The following is an 18889-nucleotide window of genomic DNA, read 5'->3' as shown; positions in this document are numbered from 1 at the left end:
TTAATCTGACCTGCATGACTGGACTGTGGGAGGAAACCCCGGAGGAAAACCCACGCAGACACGCTAAAGGCTATGTAAACGGCACACAGAGAAGCCCCGGCTGGGACCACTTTTCGCACCACTTTCCAATGAGAAAGAGCCAAGCTAATGCTAACCGCCGCACCACTTTTCAATGAGAAACAGCCGAGCTAATGCTAACCGCCGCACCACTTTTCAATGAGAAACAGCTGAGCTAATGCTAACCGCCGCACCACTTTTCAATGAGAAACAGTTGAGCTAATGCTATCCGCTGCACCACTTTTCAATGAGAAACAGTCGAGCTAATGATATCCGCTGCACCACTTTTCAATGAGAAACAGTCGAGCTAATGCTAACCGCCGCACCACTTTTCAATGAGAAACAGCTGAGCTAATGCTATCCGCTGCACCACTTTTCAATGAGAAACAGTCGAGCTAATGCTATCCGCTGCACCACTTTTCAATGAGAAACAGTCGAGCTAATGCTATCCGCTGCACCACTTTTCAATGAGAAACAGTCGAGCTAATGCTATCCGCTGCACCACTTTTCAATGAACCTACACCATTGGTTGGCCTAGTTATGAAGTTACACCATTGGTCGGCCGGATCACGTGTGTTAGGTCCAGCCATATACTAGGTTTTAACCTGGTCTTGTTTTTGTTGTGTTTCGTTTCAATTTTGTGTCATCACAAAGGCACAAATCTCTATATCTCTAAATCTCTATGCGTGTCTCAAAGCAGGAGATTCCAACACTGTTATTTATTTATTTCTGTATTTATTCATTTAAAATCTGACATCGCAACGGGAGCCTTGTCTCGGCATCTTATGTCTGTAGACGTGAGAGAAATGGTTCATTTTTAAGCGCCACATTTCCTTGCCTGAGGATCTTCAAACAGACTGATGTGATTTGATCCCATTACTTGGCTGTTAATTTTCACGGGCTGTGGAGTCTTCAGATGTGTCATTTCTAGTAACATATGTCACTGTGAAGAGGGGGGAAAAAAAAACCTTGCGCGCTGGCTGCTTCAAAGTAACTCGTTTTGTGTTTTGGAGAAAATTTTGAATAGCTCAGAGAATTTAATTTAACTGCGCCATTATTCATGTTTTTCTTCATACACTCTCTCTCTCTCTCTCTGGTCCGTATGCAGAGTTTTCTGATCTGAATGCGAGAAAGATCCGAACCATCTTCCACAGACTCGGGGATGAGATAAAAAACCAAAAATAGAAATAGCGGGGTGTTTTATAGCCACCATTCACATGGAATGGAGTCAGACACAGTGATTGATCCCTATTCCTCCCTTTCTCTCTCTACCCTCACTGTCTAATGCAATTTAGCACCATCTTCTATACGGATATATGGATGCTAGATTAGACTAAACAATGACTCGTTGCGACTCTGTCTTTGCATGTTAGCATCTAAGTAACTGAGAAGGGGATATATGTACGGAATACTCAACCCTGGTGCAGCAGGCATCACAGTCCAGGACGTGAATCCGACCGTGGTCAGTGATTTGTATCATTTCCGGTCACAGTAGTTAGAGGGAGACGTCAGAAATAATTTGGAACCCCCTTTTCCGTCAAGCGACGAGGACACGTCCAATGTGGATGGAAAAGTGTTCCTCAACCACTAAGAGGAATGCTTGATCTCAGGAACTGAAGTGATGTTTTAAAATCAGGCATTTACTGAACAAAGAGTTAAATAGGAACATATAAATTATGTTTATGCTGTTTTGAAAAGAACTAAACGTAATAACTGTCATATGCTTTTTACACTTTCAAATCATGTGATTTGTTTTAATGTCCTCCGATTCGTGCATACCATATGACAGTCATGAAACAATAATTACTCCAGACACCTCGCTTAATCTTCAAAGGCTATAACTTCTGACAGACTGGAAGTGAAAAAAAAAAAAAAAAAAAACACAGTTTAGCATGTTCACAACTTAAAATAAATGAGACAGCTTGTTACATTGGGGAAATAAATTACACATGTTGCAAATCTTCCAATCTGTTTATGGCGCTTCTCTTGGATGAATGCTGATGTTGGCTAGATCCTAACCTGTGAAAACAACAGTCTACTAGATGGTTTCACTGTACATGTAAAGTGAGAAATGTATCGGCATTCCAGAAGTGCCTGTTGTGCCCCATATTTTATTAGGCACACAGACACGTGCACACATACGCACACACACGCATACATGCTCAGATCAGTGGACATCTGGTCAACAACAGGGAATAGGACGTGCAATCAGTCTTCCGTAATTGGAGAATTTTAAACCACTATAGTCAATCTAGAGGTATCATCTGCAACAATAACAATGTGAATTATTTATTGCCTAGTTAGATTTACATTATGTATAGGATTTTAGAACTTGAGACATGACAATAATGACTTCATTTATAAATAAATAGAGGAGAAACAGCAATTATTCAAGCTCCTGACACACTGGGTGATTTTCCTGAAAACAAAATAGGAAAATAGGCGTATGTGTGTGCGCGCGCGTGCATGCATGTGTGTGTCGGTGGTGAAGGGGGGGGGGGGGGGTCTGTTAAATAACAGCAAGATATCTGAATGTACTGTCTGGGAAAAAAAGTGTATGAAATAAACCATTACTAATTAAAACAATTACGATTCACATGGCTGAGGTTCTTCTGGGAAAGCACAAGGGAATGGGAGCTTTCGCTTAGCCTAATGAAGCAATTCATTTTGCCGGGAGAAAATACAATACAGAGAACAAGATGTGCTGCCGATTTATTAAAACTGGGAAGATTTAATTTAGTTCGGACTAATAAATGCTTTTCGACCAGCGACATGTTTTGGGTGGGAGACATGCATTTGGATTTTAAATCAGGCATTCAAAATAATGCACAGGCACTGGGGAAATTATTAATGTGTGGGGGAAAAAAAGAATTTTTTTTATACATATATATTACATATAAAGTATGCTATTCTCAGCACATGCCTCTACATCCAGCTGTTCCACTGAATGTTTTCTTACTCTTCTTATTTTAATCATCGTTAATTGTTTTCGTAGCCTACTTAGGTTCTCGCAGGTTGAACAACAATACATAATTATTCATAAACACTAGATCACTTCCTCTTGGGCATAGGTTCACCCGTGACACTACGTCTGCATTTGTCCTTCGACTCGCAATACGTTGTAATGGGTGCCGTCTTACGAAACAAAGCACAGCAGGTTCTCACGCACCCTTAAAAAAAAAAAAAAATGCCGCTACACGTGTAAGTGCGGTGACTGGTTTGATGGAAACCAAGATCAGTCTTCACAAACTTCACGACCTGAGGGCGAAACGACAGGCAATTGGTCAACGTATAAGCGCCCCCCCACCCCCGCCCCCCCATGTATAATAGGGACTATGTACAATGCCATCCAGGACACCTGTCTTACGGGAGCCATGCAATGTGTCTTTGTTTTTTTGCACAGCTCCCTATGACTACTCACTTGTCAGTTAATTGTATGCACCAATGAATGACTTTGTTCTTCATAGCAAAATGCAGTGATTGGTTCAGGTTGTGTGTCACAGTTTTTTTTTTTCTTTCTTTCGCTCTCTCTCTTTTGCATTTTCATCTTCCTTCCACAGTCAGGTCTATTATTCAATCACTTTACATTTGAACAGCTCAATTAATTTAACAAGATTGTAAAGACGCTAGGTCACGGCTGACTGCGTTCAATAGTGCGTCTTTAGTTTTGACAGATGTAGAGTCATCAATCCAATGGAGCACGGAAGAGCATTATTGTCTCTGCTTTCGCAGGGCACCATGAATACTTATGCATTTGGGGGTGGAAGGACTGCAATCAAATAAGGAACATTACTAATGGAAAATATATATACCCTGCAGTAAAAACGTCACACATTTTATTTCTGCATCCACTCAGTGAACTGCAAGTAAAATAACAGAGGAGCAAACATTCAGCACCACAGTGGAGCCACCCGTTATGTATTAAAATGGCTGCAAATGACTACGGTTAACATTTTTAGACTATTTTCCAACACAAATGAATGAACTTTCTTCAACTGGTTTTTTTTTTTAGATTTTTTTACAAGGACGGAGTTATTTTACTGTGCATAACGGCAACATTTTGTTTTGGCCCATCTTGTAACAATGCTTCCACATATATCTTTTATTTATTAGTTCATTAGTCAGGAAAAAAATACAGAGAACATTGGGCCGGTTGCTCGGGCAGGCTCTGATGCACTGCACATGCGTACGTGTGGCCCAAGCCAATCTCCAGCACCCTAAATTGTGAACATCTAAATTCATGCTGCAGGCGGCGAATAAAGAAGCTCTCCACAGACCATGCCTCCTGAATCGGGAGAGGGAGAGGGACAGAGAGACCGCAAGTCCACAACTGCAATTCCTAAATTGTAACAAGTGGATAATTGTTCACTAACCTACAGTATTAAGCAACAGATATGTTTAGGCGGCTCATTAAGAAAATGTCCTTAACGTACTTAAACACCTGTTTTCAAATATTCAAAAATGACCGAGTCAGGGGTGTCCAATCCTATCTGAGAAGGGCCGAGGTGGGTGCCAGTTTTTGTTTTCATCCATTACCACGCCTGATTCAACTACTGTAATTAACAAATCACAGTCTTCAATCAAGACCTTGATGAGTAGAATCAGCTGTCAAAAGGATGGGCTAAAACACAAAACCTGCACCCCACACCAGCCATTTCTGGATGAGACTGGACTCCCCTGGACCGAGTAACTGGCTGTAAGAACAGCATCCACAGAGGTTCCCTGGGAGGGAGTTTGGGAAACAGTAGGCTACTGTATTGCTGAGGAGCCGCCGGGCCAGGCACTGAGCGGATTTGTGGGGCCGCAGCGCTGCTAAGAGGTGAAATCTGGGCAAAGACGTTTTGTATCCTGGCCTTGCGTCAATACGGCATTCGGCAGGGGGAGATCACAGAGCCCTACGCGCGCGGCTCTGAGCAGAACACGGTGTTCCAACACGCCGCTGCGCTCCGTCGCCGTTAGCGACAGCCTCGACAGACGGGCGACGCGACTCGCGCGTCTGCATATCCGCCGTTCTGTCCGCCGCCCGCCTCCGGGTACGAGAGAATAAAGGAACCGATGCCTCACTCTGTGTTTTGGGCCGCCCGGTGGCTTCTGGCTAATCAGTCCTTTTCACAGTGCTTGCATCATAAGAATTCCTCCCCCAAGCAACGCAACGCAACGCAATGCAGGCCGGTCCCTGGAAGGATACCAGCCTCCTCTTACTGTTCCTCCACTTCCTTTGCTGTAGAGCCTGCGGTCATTTTGTCAGCACAGCAAAGCCTTTCCCTGTCTTTAGGGGAGGTTCACATGGAGTTCAGCCTCTCATCGAAAAGACACAGGCGATACGTACTGAGAGCTATGTGTGTGGGGGGGTGGGGGTGGGGGTTGGAGTTAGGATGATTCTAAGGGCCCTGACTGACAGGGGTCCTCAAAAATATTCAAACACAGGATTTTTTCTGGGATGGTGGGGCCCAAAGTTTGACCCAAAATCCCTGGTGGTACCCCTGGCATTAAGGTATCGCTGACCTCGTACGGATTCTGCATGAGGGAGGCCACAGTTATGCACTACTAAGTTTGAGACTCAACAGAAGCTGACAAGAGGGAGACACACTGGAACACAGCTAATTAAATACAACTAAACAATCAAGTGAAATCTGGGAATCCAAGTCCATCCTTAAAATGTTGACAGTTTGCACAGTAGTTCTAGCAAGCTTTTTAAAAAAAAAAATATTGTTTCAAATTTCTTGAGTAAGATCTCAGTTTAGGCTCAGCATGGTCTGAACAGAATCCGAAGCAAAAAAGATATGAAATAACCTTGCAAGAACAGCCGCGCGGAGTCTCAAACTGACATGAAATAACGCGAAGGTATTTTTAAGGATCGGCCTTCGTTTCGGTAGTTCCTTGTCGTGCCACGCGGCGCTCAGTAAGTTTTCTCCCTTCATCCTGAAGTTGCTCGTAGCACGTAGCATTGCCATTCGGGAACAGGCTTTACGATTCTGAGGTGTTTTTTACCCCAGGTGAGCCAGTGCCATAGCACCCTTGAGCAAGGCACTTAACTGAAATTACTTCAGTAAATACCCCAGCTGAATAAATGGACTTTGCATAAAGAGTGTAAGCTCAATAAATCTCTCCCCCCCCCTCCCCTCTCACCCATTTTTCTCTCCTGAGAAAGAAACAATAAACCACTTATAAACACCTTTTTTTCCCCCAGTGGGATACGGCATCAAATCTGTCTTATCCATCAATCAGTGTTAATCTTTCCTTTTTCTTTTTTTTTTTTGAGTGGCATGTACAAACAGGTTGTACGCACTTCACAGTAGGCATTACACAGAGGGAATTATAAGAATAAAAAAAGAAGAAGATTATTCTAGTTATTTTATTAATTCAATTGTTCTGAAATGATTCAATACTTAAAAGCCGATCGAGCTGAACTTCTGGGAAATGCTTTGGCGCAGAACAGAATAGCTTCATAAACAACAATTATCCATTTCATCTGAGAAAGAAACACTGAGAAACATTTATTCTTCCTCTGTGATGTTGCTCTGCTGCAGATTGTATCAGCTAAAACTACCAGCTGGGCCGCATAAGAAAAATAATAAAGCTTTATTAAACTCCTGCTTAACTCCATTAATGAGCCAAGACATCATACCTCTTTGTCAACACCATGATCTCAATCTCATCGTGGAGAAACAGTACATCACTGAGAATCTCATTTTCAGCAGTGTCGGGGAATGCACTGCATGCTGAAAGGCAATATTCACTTGCTGTAAAAAAGTTTGTGTAGTGATTATATTATTTTCTTCTCCCATCTTCTTTTGATAGGCACAGCTGGGGACATCCCATAGCACGTGCCTGTGTTAGCAGCAAGGGAGGTAACCAGTGCTAACGTCTTGTAATGTCATGTTTTCTTTACGTTTTATGGACAGGCAAATCGGTATGCTTGGATAATCTTTTAGACCACTGAACGAACCTCTGGATTTTTTGGTAAGAAAAATTTCCATTAAATTGTGAAATAAATCAATGAATGCCATTCGAGCCTGGTTGAGTCGTTCAGTATCTTCCTCACTGGTGAAGAGAGGGTGCCGTTTGGCGCAAAAATGAACTCTTATCTTCAATAACGTAGCCTCGCGGACGTTAGTGCCAAGAGCTCGTCGTCTGAAATGAAGCGATGTTCAGCACGCTGCCATTTAACAAAAAATCCTTGCGTGCTGAAAGGAACAGTCCTCGCACGGGGGTCAAGTGCTCTCGCCGTGGCGACCCTCGGTGAATTACTCATCTTGTTCAGCCTCATCCACCGCTACAGTCAGTTTAAACTTGCAAGGTAACAAACACTGACACACAGCAAATAACCACTGGCATAGAACAAAGTTCTGACAAGAAAGAGTTACGGTGGTTCTATAATTATTCGGGGGTGAATTAAGATGCGCTCAATGTCAATTGTCACTAAATAGCGTTGAGCATTCATCTGTGCTCTGCGTAGAAGCATTTCTTTCCTGCAGATAATAGTGTCTGTCCTTCAAGGTGACACTGTCTCTGTCCATAGAGCACAAGTGGTTGAAGTGGTCTGAGGAGCATTCAACTGCCGTCCTCCTTCTCAGCGACCAGGTCTGCACACAATCAAGCATTTATGGAACAATCCAGAATCACAACCAAGACGACGATTTTTATTCTCGTCTTCCCAATCATACGTTGATTGTCTCTCTCGTTGATTGTGAGTGATGTCACAGTGTTCCTGTAAGATTCCAGACACAGAAAGACTCTAAGCCACAGTGGGTACAGGTTGCTCTGACAACACACGGCATACCTAGCTTTTTCCTCTTATTAGGCTAGCTTATAGAATTTAATTTTATTCTGCAGATTTACACAGTGTCTGCTTATGTCAGTTCAGATATTGATGCCTTGGCAGCAGCTCTTGCCTAAATTTCCACGCTGAAAACCTTTGTACATCTCCGAATAAGAATACTCAAATGTAAATGGTGGCTGCTTACGTGACATTAGACAGGGTTTCCTGTTCTTTTGTTTCATGAACTGTACAGCTCTGAATGGAGCAAGCAGCCTTCAAACGTTGTAGTCTCCCTGGCTGTCCCGACTGACTGCTTTGTGCTAGGGCGTGCGCTTGACACAATCGCAGCATCTATTCCATAACCATGTGCAAAGAAGCACAGTCAAAGCTCGGAAGAGGTGCCGAGAGGAGCATGTCTTGTTTTTTCTCAAAGAGGCAAGTGGTAAAAGGCAGAATCCTTATTCAACCTCTTGCCTGCGTCTCACTGCACCGTGCCCTCTGTGTTGGAAATAACACAAAATAACTCACAATGTCTGAAATGACGCTCTTCCGCAAATAGGACTCGGACTCTAATGTTGCTCGGGAACGGGAGCCTGAATACGTGCCGACGGCCGTTGACGTAGGTGTGTTCTCCCCCGCGCACACCTTCCCCCCGTAGGTGTGTGTTCCCTGGCAGTTGACGCGGGCAGTTCCCCCGCCGTCCTGCGGTATATCAGCCCGTCCGCTCGACGAGCGACCTCTTTTTGATTAAGTCTCCCGCCTTCCGTTTAATTAAGCAGAAGAACCGCGACGTTCACGCACGGACGCGCGGAAGCTGCGGTATGCTAAATTGTGCCGTCGTCGAAACGCACCGCTTATCGAACGAGGCTGTGGCGCTGCGTTTAAGTGCCAAAAAATAAAAAATAAATAAAAAAATTAAATCGGAACACGTGGCCTACATGGCTCTTGCCGCACTGTCAACACTTGATTAGCCTTGACACAAGTGGAGCTGTTCTGAGGGTGAAAAATGGAACGAGTGGCTTCTGCTGCATTGTGGAAATATTTCTGCAGAACAATGAGCTCGCCTCCTGCTTTCATAATACACCTCCTTAATACCTTCGGAAAAAAACTGTAGGATTTCATCGACATTAAAGGTATTTCATCTTGTCTTGTGAACTCAGTTCTCTGTGGAGAGTGGTTTCCTGCCAGGCCTGGGTAACTGCCTCGCTAAACTCATTAGACACAGAGACTTTAATGCGATGCAACACAGCGCTAACAACGAGACTTAGCAATTGATAAGATAAGGCCAGAGCACACAAAAATATTGGACAAAAGTGCATGTGCTGTACACGGAAGGTGAATCAGCAATGAAGGTGAAGTGCTGAATGTTTTGGCCAAAGAAGCTATTAGTAGCACAGGGAGCTACCTGAGTGCACTCCCTGCAACCAGCGATGCTCTGCCTGTGCTATGCTAACGTGCTATCGTTTCCTTCCACCAGGGAGACACCTGAGTGCACTCCCTGCAACCAGCGATGCCCTGCCTGTGCTACGCTAACGTGCCATCATTTCCTTCCACCAGGTAGACACCTTAGTCTCCACTCCCTGCAACCAGCGACGCTCTGCCCGCGTTACGCTAACGTGCTATCGTTTTCTTCCGTCAGAGTCAGCACGCTTAACGGCCCTCCATCATTTATTCATTAACTACACCCTGGTTATTTATTTAGCCCAGAGACGAGCTTGTTACATTTCACTCTTCATTACCTTCCACGTCCCCCCGGCTGCCTGCCTCTGCTTTATGCTCGTATTCTCCAGATGCCCCGTTCTTCCTCTTCCTCTCCTTTTCCCCCAATACCGCCACGCTACACCATCCTCTCGGGCTATTCCTCCCTGCCAATCTTCTCTTCTCAGACGTGCACGCACCCTGCAATGACTCACAACGCACAATTTACCGCGCGTAGACATGTATTATTAAATAAATTAAACATTTATTTATGTAATGCAAGATGGTTATTAATCCGTTCACTGATTTAAGGATGGCTCCAGAGACCCCCCAGCCAAAGACGGCACTGGCGCCCTCCACGTTTGATGTCAGACCGTGGGGCCTGTTGCTTGCTGTAGAACAGCGCCTCAACAGAATGAGAATGAGTCGCCCAGTAGTACTAGCCAGATACCTACACGTTTAACCTTTCATATTAGGTCTCATGAGGACGATCTGCCCTTTCACAGGAGAAGAGAGACACACAGAAGCAATTAAACGTGTGCAATGTCCACTTAAGCACAAAGATAATTCAGAATGAGTCAACATATGTGGGTCTTTACGCGAGATGATGGGCAGACCGAGGGTGAATTGTTGGCTTTGCTCAGGCCTGAAATGTCCGTTTTTTCCAGTACTATACGATTCCAGCTGCAGTAGCATTCTTCAAACCAGCTGTGAAATAACATTTTATGTGCTCCGATGGCACTGGGTTGCTGAGGTGGACGTATTCTTTCCGACGCCACAGGAGTGTGCACTTTTCAAAAACTGGTCAGTCATCTGATTTGTTGTTTTTTTTTTTCTGTTTGTCTGTTTTTCTTCTTGGGGACACTTTATAATGTGACACCGCCTCTAGGGGCCTAGTGCACATTTTTACAAGCCTTGATGGAATACAGAGCGCGGAATGGAACTCAAGGCCACAAAAGGTGACAGATCAAGCCAGCGCTGTCTAGGGTCCTGTGGAATGAGGTATTTGTCAAATATGTCAAATATGAGCAACAACCCCAAACACTATAATTGAATCTGGTTGAAATTTGGATGATGGATGAAGAGGTGAAAATGTAAGCCTGGAGTTTGTTTTCTCAATAGAAAAGTTCCACAACTTATGACGGTCGAACTAACTGTGCTATACAGCTTAGCTTATCCCACTGAAACACGCTGCTTTTTTTTTTTTTCCCTATATTGAAATTCACTCATAAAAGGACATTTTCAGTGATGGTGTATATTATTGTTATTCATACCATGTGCCAGGTTTTGCATTAGCAGGTCACAGTTGGCTCTGTCCTACCAGTGGTAGAATTGGCTTATGCTGGCTAGGGTTCAAGTTAATTCCCACAATAAGTACTTCCTCACAAAAATTAACAGGATGCCCATGCAAGGGGTTGGGGGATGGGTTTTGGGAAAGCTTCCAGGGGGCCCTGTTTCTGTTAGGGACCCAAAAGGGAACACACAAGTCTGCAACCGCAGGTACCCCAGTCCATACCCCCCAGGCCCGCCCTCCCTTGCCAAAAATCTGAAGTCACAATTCCACCCTCTGCCCCCTTCTCCCACCTGTTTCAGAGAGACCCAAATACGATATCATATTGGGCTCCCAAAAGGTTAGGGGGTGGCCCTGCTTGCTTCCCATTGTTGATAGAGAGGTTCAGAAGCAGGCCTTTTGTAATGTAGTGTCTCGTATATCTTTAGACTGAAAACGACCGTCTCAGAGCTAACCTCGTTACCGTGACAGCTGCCGATTTCTGCAGATGATTTCTGTGTGGCCCTTCCGCAGGTAGAGACAGACTCAGGGAGCTTATTGGTCTATATTGACGGAGCGGAGAGAACGGAGCGTAATTCACGTCCGTAAATACGACGGATAAAATAACAGGGTAGCGTTGGCGCGGCGATAGCCGCGGGCCTCCATTGTCTCTTTATGCCATCTGTGTAATGCGCCGGACGCCGTAAAACAAGCCACTTTATCTACCGATGCTTGCGGTTTGTACTGTACCGCACCGGTGTGTCTGGAACCTGAGTGGCACACAGTAATGGACTGGGCTGTCATTCAATAGGTTGCACATTAAAGCCTGGATTCAGGGCCTTCTAGACTCACGTCCTGGGGCCTACTTGTGTATGCTCGTTTGTAGCTCCAAACATGATTGCAACTCTCAGACTATAACGAGCTCTTAATTGTTCTCAATTAGACGCTGTTGATGTCTACTGCGGGGTGATTCGCCCCCTTTTGCCACATTACGTTAGAATGTCACCTGTGCACGTCGTGCTGTATAAACGCTCCATATTCTTTTCAGGGCTTTGAAACTGCCAGACTGGCTGTTAATGGACACATAATGATGTTGTTCCCAAAATATTACTTTGGAAAGAGGGGGATCCTCAAGGCAAAAATTGTAGAACCCGGTCAATGAAATTAAATAATATTACATTTTAGCGTGTCCTTTTGTCCAGAGTGACTTGTAAAGCCACTACAATTACACGTATTTTATCGAAACAATTCCGTTAATTAGTTCTTTGTTTAAGGGTACTACAACAGTGTCCCACCCTAGATCCGAACGCTACGAACGCCACATAAAAGTTGGGTAAGTCGCTCTTCCCTAACCACTACACTGCAACGCTATGTGTGCTATCTTATTGCAGATCATTTTTGTGTAGAGATTACGCATGCAGACAGACCAGCAGTGCAGACAACCAATGATGTATCAGAATGTCAAATAGGTCAAATGGATATCACTGTGACCTCTGCCTTATGAATATGTAAAAGGACGCGATGTGAGTGATTGCTTTTTGGTATTTGATATCCATTACTGTCCGATTAATCTCCGTCGTTTCTCATTTGAGGACCGTGAACCAGCGATTCTGAAACAGTAGCCCGCTGAATATGCATGCTTCATAAAATCCCAAGCATTCTTCTCACTTTGTGAACGGCGTACTCCTCCGGTGTTCTGGCCTGCGCGAGAACACACCTGTTCTCACACACGCGTCCAACATATTTTATTTCATCTTATTTATTTATTTATTTATTTTGCCCCCGGGCGAACTTCACGTACCCAGCTCTCTCCATGTTTACGGACCGACAGACAGCTCGTAGGTTTCCGCTGGCGATGGCGATGGTGGCGGTTTTTGATCTCGGACGGGGGGAACGGGAACGCCATATGCTCGTTTGATTATAGGGTGGCGACGGGTGAGACCGTTGTCGGCGCTCTCCGTCATGTTCTCTGAAGCGGACGCGTGGGGCGTGGGTCAAGGCTCTGTACCGGGGATGGGGGGTGGTGGGGGGGGTGTTGCTGACACATGCTAATGAACACTCATCTCGTTAAATATGCATGAGGAGACCGGGCAGGAGCTTCGCTGTGTTGCTCCGCGGCTTGCGGGAATTACCCAAACCGGTCGTTTCCCATTACGCTCAGCCGAAATGAGGAGTGCCCCTGCGGGGTAGCTCGCTCGACCCTCAGAGGCGGCCTGTCCCGATCTCCGGGGGAACCTCGCTGATTAGTTTTGACTTTAAGATAGTGAGCGGGAAAATAAATTAAGCAGGGGTGAAAAGTTTAACCTTGATCGAATGATCTCTCTCTATCTCTCTTTCTTTCTCGCGCTCTCTCTCTCTCTTTGTCTCTCTCTCTCTCTGTAATTCAATTCAAATATGCTTTATTGGTCTGACGACACATCAGCACAGTATTGCCAAAGCAATTGTGTACATAAACTATCTCTCTCATCCTCTTGCTCTCACTCTATCTAGTTTGCTCTCTCTCTCTCTCTCTGCTTCATTGGTGTGCCACGTCTCATAAAATTAACTACAGACAATGGGATGTCAATGAGATGTAAGATAATGAAATTACAACCGCTGGTGAAATAGCTTCTCTTTTCTCTTCCAATGGTTTCATCCCCACCCACCACCCCCCCCCCCCCCCCCACCGCCTACCACCAGCAGAGAAATGGGATGATTGTGTGTATGAAAAAAAAAGTAATGTGTGTTTCCTCTTCCCCCCCCCGGGGGGCCAAAAACACATTTCAATCCATGAGTAGGACAGCATCCCAGCATCGCTCTGTCTGTTTCCCCCAGCTCCCAGGAGTTAAAAAGCGACTGTTCAGCACCAGCTTGGATGCACACACGCACACACACAGGCGGGAACCTACACTAGAGCTTACCGTTATCTAAATAAATTTCATATCAATTTCACGGCGTCAAATCGGGACATGATGGGTACTCACTTGGCGGAACTGTATATGAAACATTTTGAGATTTTGTGTATCCTCCCTGTGTCAGCGTGGGTTTCTTTGGGGTACTCTAGTTTCCTTCCACAGTCCAGAGACAAGGGGGTTAGGTTAATTTGAGACTTTAAATTGGTTGTGTCTGCGTGTCTGTATGTCTGGGTGTGAGAGAGAGAGAGTGTGCGTGTGCATGTTCACCCTGCGATGAACTTGTACCCTGTCCAGGACTTGTTCCTGCCTTGCACCCAGTGCATGCTGGGATACACTTGTGACCCTGAATTTAATAAGTGGGTATAGATAAAGGATGGATTTAAGATTGTAAGATCCAGAAAAGACAGCGGCTGCAGCAGGTTACTGTCCCATGTCCAGTGTTTTTTTTTTTGTGATAAACTGGTGTGGCCTTGAGACTAAATAGCAAAATGGAGGTGCAGCCATTTTTTGGTAATTGCCCTGTCTGCGATTTTATGTATTTATTTAGTTATTTTTGTAGAAACTGGAATGATTTGCTTTGAGTGAGCAAAGCCAATTGATTTGAGTCGATCTTTCACCCCTGAGGTCATTCTCGTGCTTGAGGGAACTTTTGGGTTAAGTGCTTTAAATTATTTCACTCCCCCATCCCTAATTAATCTCGAGCTGTTTAACTAGACGGCTTCGGAGAGAACGACTGTGTTTTTTTCAGGATTTAGTTTAATCCAGTCCTTTAATTGCTTAACCGGATCAATTACTCGGCTTAATTGGTCCAAATGGCGTGATGCGTCAGGGCTGCTCAGGTATTCTTTTGATTTAAAGATAATAATTGGCCGGTTCGAGTGCAGCTTTCCGGGAACGGGCGAGCTTTAATCCTTCCACGAGAACGATCTGAGGGAGAAAACTCCACTCGGCGTCGGCTGCGGCCTCTGAAAGGGAAATGTGTGCCTTCGATAATGAAACGGCACTGAGGTGCCTGAAGGCAAAACCCAGCATCATTTCCGGCGTCGTCGGCTTTTAACTGAAGGCGACGGGGCCGAGGCGGTTTTTTTTCGGTCTGATGCATGTGCGCCAAGTCCCGGGACAGTCTGCCTCTGTATTACCTCACTCAGCAAGAGAGGGACAGAGAAAGAGAGAGAGAGAAAGGGAGGGAGGAGGGAGAGCAAGAGAGTGAATGAAAGACACAGCAAGAGCAACACAGGGTGCAGGGGGAGATAGATACATAGAGGGAGAGAGTGATAGAGAGAGAGAGGACGAGGTAGAGGCGGTGGAAGAGAGAGAGCACAAGGTAGGGGCAGTGGAAGAGAAAAAGATAGAGAGTGAGAGAGAGCAAAAGAGAGAGGGAGAGAGCGCAGGGTAGGGGCAGTGGCAGAGAGAAAGAGCGAAAAGCTGAGGTAATCCCCTCTGAGGCAGCTTCTGCAGATGTCACGTCACCGTGGCAACGCACTGCCACACTGCGTCTACAGTGCAACCCCGTGTCTGCGACAACAGTGTTGTGGAGGCTTCCCCTTCCCAGAATGCTGTCTCAGCTGTTTATTAATTAAAGAAGAGCAGGGTAGAACTAGGCAGGAGTGTGTATATATTATATATATACACACTCACAAAATGAAGTAAATGAATACTGACTGCTTTCGAACCAGGATGTGTTTTTAAATGAGCCCGTGGTGCTGTATGAAAGGATTGCACAGTCACGGTTTGTTTACCGGACGTGTGGAGCCTGTGTGATGTGTGCTTACAGCTGGGCAGTAGTGCAATATGATGGGTAAAGGGACTGGGCTTGTAACCGGAAGGTTGTCCGTTCAACTTCCCACGTTTGACTCCGCTGCTTGCTGTTGTACCCTCGACCGAGGCACATAACCTAAATTATTCCACAGTGTAATCCAAATTGCCCGGATGTATAGATGGATGGTCTGTAAATAAATAACTCAATAAATAAATAGTTGTGTTTAAATTGCTCTAGATGAGGCGTCTGCTAAACGCTAGTGATGTAGTGTAATGTAATCCGGCTCCTGTAAAGTTCTGCATTGGCAGGTAAAACACTTCAATCTGGGAGCTTTTGCACTTTTCACATCTACCGTAGAGGGTTCCCAACAGAATTACAAAGGGATCCCCCTGTCAAGGCAAACCAAATAGCCCTTTTTTTCCCCCTCTAAGACTGTGTGTAGAAGAAAAGTTGGTTTTCTTTTTCGTGTTTACCGGGTGGCTTGTTAGGTCGGCCTCGGCTGCAGTGTGATTTCACAAAATGGAATGAATCAATTTCCCTGCCCGGGTTTCCATTTATCAGGTCTGACACGCACCTCACAGATACATAATTATGCATGCAGCGGCGCATTGCCTCTCAGACGGAGAGGAAGAGAGAGATGGAGAGATGGAGGAGTGGGGGGAGTGTGAAATAAGGATGGGGAGCCAGACAGAAGGGAGGGGCGTGAAAGAAACAAGAAGGAGAGAGAGAGAAAGAGGGGGAGCATGTGAAATGAAGAGGGGAGACGGATAAGAGGTGTGTGGGAAGAGGGGGACAGACAGATTGAGAGGGAGAAGGGAAATAAAAAAAAGAGTAGAATGCTGAGTGACAGCATCACCAATCATAATCTCTGCCCGTAGTTACTGAATTTGTCTTCCTTACATCTCTCTATTCATCTCTCTCTCTTTCTCTCTTCCTATTAGGAGAAATGAACAGACAATAAGCAAAAGTCAGGACGCTCATCACCTTTAACCCTGGGCATCTGGAATCGCCCGCCATTGTCTGCACCCCCCCCCCCCGCACAGACACGGCGCTGCACGCCCTGATGCACACCGACTCCATATTATCTCTGTCAGCGAGTTAGCTTGTGTCTCCCGGTTTCCAACAAACACGCTTGCTGTGCTCAACATTATTACAGACCACGCTGAATACGACAAGATTTTTTTTATTTTTTTTTGTGCAATGTGTCAGTGCTGTATCATACGTTCCCCGGTGAACACTTACAAGTTAATGGACTGGGGACCGTGCAATTAAACGGAAAGCAGAAAAAAAGATCAAGAATGTTTGCGTGCCTCTGCTCAGTCACGCTAGCATGGCGAAGACTTGCTGTAGCGTGAGACCTAGCGAGAGATTGTCTGCTACACAATGTGACCCATCGAGAAATAATAAGAACATGGTTTGTTCCCTTGGCCAGAGACCTTCATTGTTAGCTCAGTGGGCTAATCATGTCTTTTGTTGTGCGCTCTGACTAGCGAGGGACTTGATTTGAAACCCATTGTGGGCTTAACCCTTTATATTAGCAAAAAAAATTTTTTAAATAAAAAAGAATAGGCAGGACATGTTCAACAAATTCCAGATTATATAACCGGTGGTCTGTCACTTATATAATGATGTCAACAGTCCCACGCATTTACGTAGCTTGCTTTAATCAATATTTCACACTCATTTGATGATCTAATGTCCTTATGGTCTCGTGGAACTATGGTATTGGGCTGTTCACCCCAGTTACTTGGTCAAATTCCTGCATAACTGGCTTTCCACATCTTTCCACCTAATCACCCCTACACCAGTGGTCCCTGAACTGTTTGCTGTTTATTTAACAACCGGTCTCTTGCTCAATTAAGGTAGTTGAACACATGTTTTCAAATTCATTTTTTTACCCTTATACTTATTAACACAAGGGTTGGCTTGTTTTCATTTATGTTGTCTTTGAATTATTTATTATCTACTAAATGCTGAGTTTTAGAGACTTGGTGTCCACATTTTCACAAATTAAGAGCCTATTGATTTACCTCAGTCTTTAATTTATTTGTAATCATTTGCAATAAAGCGCAGTAGGCACACTATGGCAATGGGGTTTTTATTATTTATGGCGTGAATAGTCATTTCTAAAATAATGTGTCTTAAGACGATCAATAATGCCTCAAAACTTGAAGTGCCTAAGAAAAAGCACAGAATCGTTTAGAATGTGATTCTCTGCTGTAGCATTAAGATTTGCCTTTACTGATAGCCCACCCCCCTTGCCTACAAGTGTGCTTCTAAGACTGCACATCAAAGCCACACATTATTACATTACATTACAGGCATTTGGCAGACGCTCTTATCCAGGACGACGTACAACAAAGTGTATAACCATAACCAGGAACAAGCGTTTCGAAAACCCTAGAGAGAAGTACCGTTTCAAGTGCAGGGAACAACCGCGTAGTTCAACTTGGACCCTGTAGGTTAAACTGATTAACACTAACACAAACAATGAAAGGTCTTCCTCTGACTCCGCCCTGTAAGAGCTTCGCTGTGGTCTGTGATGTGAAAAGGAGCAGCTGGACAGCGTGTGTTTCAGAGGAGAACCGCCGATGCCCCTGCTCTCCCGAGCTGACGGCCCGGTTCTCCCATGGTGCACTGCTGCGGTTGCGGACAGTCGTACATTCCGAACCCGGGGTGGGAATGCGATATATACACATCCACTACCAGGAGAAAAAAAAAGAAAAGAAAAGAAAAAAAGGATGTGCTCCTGCATTTCTCTGGAATAGCGTTTTTTTCAGCTGTGACCTCACTCTTACTGTTCATTTTGGCGGGCGCAGCAGGTGCGGACCGCAGTCATAAACAGACACAGCAGTCTGTCTTCATCGCCGTTGTTGAGGGGGCTCAGCCATTTTGTCTGGGTCCAAAAAATCGGACAGGGATCACTGCCCTTGCGTGCAATAGTGCGCTGGACGCAAGTTAAGCTTGCAGCTGAACAAAAAGCTTTTTTTAGTTTTAAATATACTTTGTGTTTTGGGATACTAGCAATTTTTTTTTTTTTTTTTTTAAAGCTAGGTCTGTAATTGAAGTGATTGGGTAGGCAGTGGGAGAAGTAATAGCTTCTATTCATCACACTGTTTTCCTGTGGCTGACCACTAGGAGATAAGGGGGTCCCTGATTAAATAGTGACACCCTACATCCCTTACCAACCTCACAGGATGTAAGATCAAGATTGGATCATGCCCCTTTGAGTTACATCATAATCTCATGTGGGCGGGGGTAAAAAGGACAGCAAATTTTGGAGGAAACTATTTTAAAGCTTGGCAAATGAAAGAAGAGAATCAGAACATCTTTGACACAATGCCTTTTATTCAGTGCAGAATAATCATGGTTTACCACTTAAAGCAGGGTTTAGATCTAAAGAGTTTTTTTTTAAGTCAGGTTACACGAAGGGTAATCTGAGATACTTT

The 18889-nt window shown here is 44.8% G+C and overlaps 1 protein-coding gene across 2 annotated transcripts in view; it reads left to right on the top strand.

The window, feature by feature from the left end:
* The window catches only part of LOC118224689 (cadherin-12-like), a 139464-nt gene that overhangs the window by 44495 nt on the left and 76080 nt on the right, over window positions 1-18889 (top strand). Inside the window, exon 2 of one of the 2 annotated variants that reach the window (XM_035412307.1) lies at window positions 6859-6908. The exons of the other annotated variant lie outside the window; for it this stretch is intronic. The gene's annotated coding sequence lies outside the window, so the exon portion shown is untranslated. The remainder of the gene's footprint in view (window positions 1-6858; window positions 6909-18889) is intronic. 2 annotated transcript variants of the gene reach the window in all.

The sequence above is a fragment of the Anguilla anguilla genome, chromosome 4 (assembly GCF_013347855.1).
Source record: "Anguilla anguilla isolate fAngAng1 chromosome 4, fAngAng1.pri, whole genome shotgun sequence".
In the NCBI taxonomy this organism is placed as follows: domain Eukaryota; kingdom Metazoa; phylum Chordata; class Actinopteri; order Anguilliformes; family Anguillidae; genus Anguilla; species Anguilla anguilla.
This window is presented reverse-complemented; position numbering and strand designations above follow the sequence as displayed.